The 6,000-nt window shown below is 51.7% G+C and overlaps 1 protein-coding gene across 3 annotated transcripts in view; it reads right to left on the reverse strand.

Moving 5' to 3' along the window:
• PLXNB2 (plexin B2) overlaps positions 1–3,715 on the reverse strand; it is a 256,734-nt gene extending 253,019 nt beyond the window's left edge. For 2 of the 3 annotated variants that reach the window (XM_027894893.1, XM_027894891.1), the window contains exon 1: positions 3,601–3,715. The gene's annotated coding sequence lies outside the window, so the exon portion shown is untranslated. Of the gene's footprint in view, positions 1–3,208; positions 3,552–3,600 lie in introns of those variants that run through there. The other variant, XM_027894892.1, reaches the window with a different exon arrangement.
• Positions 3,716–6,000: the final 2,285 nt, after the last annotated feature.

Here is a 6,000-nt window from a genome sequence, read left to right on the forward strand (position 1 = left end):
CTTGTTACCTTAATTTTACAATTGTAATTCAATATTCTGAATGTGACACTAGTGTAACAAATATGTTCATTCAGTGCTTCTAACAATAAATAATTTTAAAGTGTATGAAAAGTTCCAAATTATAGCCATTACAGGAAGACAAATGCTTAGTATTACATCTTCATAAAAATAAATAAATGTGCAAACCATTTTCTCAAAACTAAGCCAGAAACCAAACCCACTAGCAACAAGTAAGTGGGACTTTTTTGTTCTTAATAGGCATTCAAGAAGAGCTCTCCCTTCAAAATGTAATTTGTTCTTTGGGAGCTTCTCCATGCAAGGCAAACAGCTCCCAGTTTGTAAAGCTAAACAAAGCCTTTATCCAACTTCCAACATCATCTGTACGAAAATTCAGGCAGAAGAAGGCTGTGGCCTTAGTGAGGATGTTTTACATAACAGGTATTCAAGTCAGATGGACAAAGTAAGACTTGACTAAAAACAAAAAACAACTTTGGTCACTTTCTAATTCCCAGAATGGATGAAGGAGGAAGGGAGGAAGAGGTGGTTGTTTGGGTGCACCTCTTAGCAAATTTGCAAATGACACTACATTTAGGGGGAATGTCAATCAGCTGGAAGGCAGGAGGGCTCTGCACTTTGTCCACAACAACCCCCTGTAGCACTACAGGCTGGGCACAGAGTGGCTGGAGAATGGCCAGGCAGAAAGGGACCTGGGAGTTTGGACTGACAGGAAGTTGAACATGAGCCAGCAGTGTGCCCAGGCGGCCAAGAAGGCCAATGGCATCCTGGCCTGTATCAGGAACAGTGTGGCCAATAGGTCCAGGGAAGTGATCCTTCCCCTGTACTCAGCGCTGGTGAGGCCACACCTGGAGTATTGTGGGGCCCTGAAGTTCAGGAAGGATATTGAGGTGCTGGAGCAGGTCCAGAGAAGAGCAACCAGGCTGGTGAAGGGACTTGAACACAAGTCCTATGAGGAGAGGCTAAGGGAGCTGGGGTTGTTTGCCTGGAAAAGAGAAGGCTCAGGGGGGACAACTACCTGAAAGGAGATAGGAACCAGGTAGGGGTTGGTCTCTCTTCCCAGGCAGGTATCAGTAAGACAGGAGGGCATGGTCTTAAGCTCTGCCAGGGGAGATTTAGGTTAGATATTAGGAAGAAATTGTTTACAGAGAGGGTGATCAGGCATTGAAATGGGCTGCTCAGGGAGGTGGTGGATTCTTCATCCCTGGAGGTTTTTAAGATGAGAGTGGATGTGGCACTTGGTGCCATGTTTCAGCAGGACTTGATGATCTCAGAGGTCTTTTCCAACCTGGCTGATTCTATGATTCTATGATCTACTACACCATTCTGGAACCCAGAACCCTGTGTGGTGTGATCAACCTACCAAGAATGTCACACAGGTTCTTCTTGTGAAGAGCTTCCTCCCTGCTACCACTGCCCACCAAGACCTGGCACAAGGTAGTTCACTGGAGTCACATTTGCCATTTCAGAAGAATGTAGTTGCCAGGGGCCTATGGTTCACAACTGCACTTTGATTCAGCTGACTTCAATTGTTTGCTTCGTGCCTCTGTCAGGACAGTGATGAACAGGAAACCCATGCTACCAGACTTCACAACATCACATACTAACACGAATAGCCATAAAATAGTTTACATTCATATGCCCGTCTGTAAACTCTGGCGGATTCAAAGTTCAATAGAAAACAACACTGAATGGGAGAGTAACCTCTGGCAAAGGGACAGGATGAACAGCTGAATACGTCAGCTTCTGGAGTATAAGTCAGAGTCACAAGTGTATTTATTGTGCTATCCTTCCCATGTTGTTGATAATCCAGGACTATCAAAGAAGCCTGGTTATCAATGCTATTGTAACAAACTATCACGAGCATCCAAACCTTGCAAGACTAGTTGCATATTTCAAGCTTTGGGAAAAGAAAAAAAAAAAAAAAAAAAAAAAAGATATTTTTCAGCACAACTTTAGAGCTGACATCTTCTGAAAGGAACTGTAAAGAAAACTGAAGCCAATCCTAGGTACATACCAGCAGCCTATTACTTACCAACCTTTGCTTCCTCCTAGATTCCATTGTAATGAGAATATAAACAGTAAAATAAGCATATATCTTCCTAGAATGAATTACCTATTCAGAGTTCCCTCTGGTGTTCAATAAGCTAATAATCACATTCAAGGTAACAGCCTTAGTTACAAAAGCATCAACTTCCCTCACACGCAAGCTATCATTTAACGACAAACTCAACGATAGGGACAGGACCGTAGTATTGTTACTTATGGACAAAAGCTATTTTCCATTGGATTTCAGAGAGGCAATAAACTTACACTTCCTTCTTTGTATATTCACCCGGGTGTCTGATTAATCCTGAAAGTACCAAAATTGCTACAGATCCCTTCTGTCTCCTGGTGTCACCAAGACTGATGAAGTCTCGGAGAAAGCAAAGTAACAAATCACAGGTACAGCCTGGGTGAACGCGGCATGCAAATGTGTTCTTCACCTCCCGAATATCTATGCCTTGAGTCACAAGCCTCTCCAGCCTCGCACTCCCATTCGCCTGCACGGAACGCGAGCAAAGTACAGTGTATCTAATTAACAGTTTGGAAAGAAAGTTTAAAGCTGCGTCTGAAAAGAGAAAAAAAGCGTTTGCAGGAAAACCCAAATGAGCTCCCGAGCCGGTGGTGCGCAGAGGGAGCGCGGGGCTGGCACCGGGCCAGGGCCAGCAGCGACACCGGGGCTGCTGACCCCGGCTGCGCCGCGGGGTTGCGAAACTCCCGGGAAGAGCAGCCAGGCTCCACCGAGCAGGGCTGGGCTGCGCTCCGCTCGGCGGGGGCGGCGAGAGCTCGCCGGGCACCGGCGCTCCCCGGCTGCCGGCCGGGAGGAGCCGCCTCCCCGCGCCTCCCCCCTCGCCCTGCAAGACGGCTGGGAAAGGCGCTCCGAGTCCGGAGCCGCCGCCCGGGAGTCCCTTAACCAAAACCATCTGGGCGCGGACAGCACGACGGAAAGCTCTCTCCGCCCCGGCCCCCGCCGCCTGCCCCCGCCTCCCCTGCCCTGGCCCCGCAGCCGAGGAGGGGAGAAGCTGCTCTGTCCCCGACTCAGCAGCTCCAGAGCTGGGGCAGACGGGGGAAAGTCGCCGAGGAATCTGCCTCCACCCCCATCCCGCGCCCCATCCCGCGGCGCTCGGCGGCAAGGCTGGGGCTGCGTTACCTTCAACAGGTGCAGGCGCCGGCGGGAGGGAGCCCGCGGCTCGGACCGTCCGAGTTGCCCGAGAGGGAGCGGCGGCCCCGGGAGTCCTGGGCGGGTGGCGGCGGGCTGGACAGAGGCGCTACGGCAGCTCTCGGCGGCCGCCCATGCTCCCGGCGGGCCCCGCCGCCGCCACCGCAGCCAGAGTCAGCGCGAAGGCGGCAGCGGCTGCGGCCACCTCCAAGAGGAGGGAGGAGAGCGGCGGGGAGCGGGAGAGGGGGAGGCAGAGAGCGAGAGGAGAGAGAAGCCGCCCCAAGAGAAATAATCATCACATGGCGATCGCGATCCGCCGCCGCCCCCCGACAGCCAGAGCCTACGCTTGGGAGCCGGGGAAAAGCTGCGAGGAGGGGACACACCTGTAGGCGCAGCACATATCCGCTGTGAGCACAATGCGAGACAGGAAACTGAAAAAACAGCCCAGGGAAGGAGAGAGGCTCCCGTTCGTCCCTCCTTCTCTCCCTCCCTCTCTCCCTCCCTCCCTCCGTCCGTTCTCCTCCTCCTCCTCCTCCTCTCTCCACCCCCTGCCCCCGGTCAGGATCCGCTTGCAGCGCTGTCTCATACAGGGAGATTCAGTCGGAGGGCCGGGAGGCGGCTGGAAACGTACTTTCTCCCCATTTTCCTTTCCCCTTCTCCGCTTTGTTTTGCCCGGCAGGCAGGCGGAGCGGGGCCGCCCGCGGTGCCGAGCACTCCCGGAGAACTGGGGGTGAGCCGAGCCCCGCCGGGGAACCGGCGCCGCGCCGGGGACGGCAGCTCCAACGCCGGGGACGCCGAGACCCCGCGGGGCCCGAGGGTGAACAGCGGGGAGCGGCGGCGCTGCCCGGCGCCTCTGGCCAGCTCTGCCCGCGGCCGGGGCCGGCTCTTGGCCTCCGCGGCCCTCGCCAGGCGAAGGGTCTAACTGCTGGTCTGTACCTAAAGGGCTTGAGGTACCTGTCAGATCCTGGCGGTGTTTTAGGGAGGCTCCTGAATATGTAGACACAGCGTAATTCCCTCCCCTCATCCCCTGAGCGGAGGCTCTGAGCACGCGGAGGTTGCCTCTCTTCTTGCACACCTTGCCTTGTCGTTGTGGGGGGCCCAAAATATATTCCCTGGTATCACTTTTACTGAACTTGAAGTACTCCAGGGTTTATCTCTCTCAGGTAAACTCTCTGCAATCACAATTTCTGCACGTCCTTTCTCAAGCACTCCATTAAAAACCCTGTGTGTAAATTTCTCCTATCTTTCCCCCAAAACAAGCCACAGAGTTATTGCAGAGCCCATTTCCCACACAGCATCACATTGCTTTAGGATCAGGATCTTCTCCACATTCGGATGTCAAATTTGCCTCAACTATAACTAATGTAAGGGATATCTATTAAAAAGAGGGATGCCTTAGAAGAATGGCTCAGTTAAGCTTTGGGCAAGTTGTTTAGACTTTGTAACTTTCCATTAGTCAAATGTGGACCAGCAATGTCGTAAGGAGTAATTCATTAACTGCTGTTGGCACTTTGAGCGCAGCTTCATTAAATGCTCTGTGTGTTGGGCTCCCTACTGAAACAACAGGAGACAGCTGGTCCAAAAGCCTTGTTTCCCAAACTGAAAGTTGCTGAAAAGTTGCCTTTGCATCTCAGAACAACAACAAATACCAAATAAATGAAAATCAACTCTCAAAACATCTCCTCCAAGTAAAGTTAGACTTGGAGGAGATGTTAAATCCAGCTTTCAGACTGTGGCTGTGCCAAGTGCCACTGGAGACTTACTGGTGGGTTGGGACCCTTCAAACATAATGTGTTGTTTTGTGGGGTCTTCTCTCTGGGGTTGCACAGAAGAGACAGACTGTGCTAGATGAGTCTTGCCAGTCTTTGTACTAATCTGCACCAGAAGGCCCTTGTCCTTATTTGTTTGCTTTTCCTTCCTGCTCTTCACCTGACTGGGCTGAGTCACTGTAAGATGAGAAAGAACAGCTCTGGCATAATTGCAGTCTTTTAGAAGATCTGGATCCCCATTCTGTACCTCTTCACTTACTGGAAGACAGAAGGGGAATGTGAAGAGAGAGATGGGACTTCCCTAGGAAAACTGTGTTAGTCATGTCCTGAAATCATTGTGAGGAATCCAGGAAGGAGAAACTCGCAGGCTGCTAATGGGCTTGGTAACACCTCACTTTCCAGGCTGTTTTTTCAATGTCTGGGCTCCTGGCCAGATTGTACCCAAACTGTTGGCGGAATGCCTTGGAATTACCAGCCCGGCAGCTCTCCTTGTGCCCTGGGCTGTTAATCCCTGCCTCCAGGCATGCTCTGCCCAAGGGCCTTTTGCTGGGGTCTCTGTCACTCGTCCTCCCACCCTGCCTGCTCCAAATCTAGTGATCTGCTCTCCTTACTGTGGGGAGAAGCCCCAGGTGTGGGCCCACATGTGTTCCATCTGATGATCACTTACCAGAACTGTACTTGCCATACTTCTGCTGCCTCATAGTGGCTGTATCCAGGTTAAATCTAAGCCTTGCCTCCTCCCAACACACAACATGGTTCCTTCTGGCTGGAACAGTTTCCTCCAGCTCCTGTTCAGCTCCTGTTGCTCTGACCTCATGAAGACTTTTTTTTTTTTAGAAAACTGCCTGAGGGCATATACAGAGCCAGAGCAATGGTGGCAGTTTAACTCAACAGACAAGCTGGTGAAGTGAAGCTGTGCTGAATCCTCATCCAGTCTGTAACAAATACTTGCTGTGCATTTCACCTTGCCAAGTGTGGCAGGGATTATGAAGCTGAACTGGGGGCTCTAGGTGG

Source organism: Empidonax traillii, unplaced genomic scaffold (genome assembly GCF_003031625.1).
Source record: "Empidonax traillii isolate 1590-97213 ecotype Southwest subspecies unplaced genomic scaffold, ASM303162v1 scaffold447:size986111, whole genome shotgun sequence".
NCBI classification, from domain to species: Eukaryota; Metazoa; Chordata; class Aves; order Passeriformes; family Tyrannidae; genus Empidonax; species Empidonax traillii.